Below are 479 nucleotides of genomic sequence, written 5' to 3'. Positions count from 1 at the left end.
TTGCTCGCAGCATTAAATAATTGCAAAAAAAAAACTGTTCCACGTGGAGAATAATATAATGTCTAATTCATTAACAGGAACGAGAGTTCATCAAGCGCCGCAATAATTTAGACAGGCCAGTAACTCAATGAAAGCGAAAACAATTCATTTATAATAACCACTCATGGGAAACAAAACATTACGGGAAGCCTCGCACATCGTCATCACAAATTCTCACACAAAGGCTGATGACGAATGTGATGAAAACCGATAGTCATCACACTCTTCAAAGGCGGCCGGTGTGATGGTGCCACTCAGGGAATAAGATCACTTAAAAATAGACCGACAGCAAAAAAAAATCTAAATCACACAAAAACACACAACAAAAAATCACAGAAAATATATCATACGACTCTCAAGTTATACAAAATTCGGGGGAAAAAACAGAGAGTAACTTAAAACGAATTTCAAATTACATAAAAATAACTCCCCCCCCCCCC

Source organism: Penaeus monodon, chromosome 23, assembly GCF_015228065.2.
Source record: "Penaeus monodon isolate SGIC_2016 chromosome 23, NSTDA_Pmon_1, whole genome shotgun sequence".
Classification (NCBI taxonomy): domain Eukaryota; kingdom Metazoa; phylum Arthropoda; class Malacostraca; order Decapoda; family Penaeidae; genus Penaeus; species Penaeus monodon.
The sequence above is the reverse complement of the archived record's forward strand: the minus strand, read 5'-3'. Positions refer to the sequence as shown.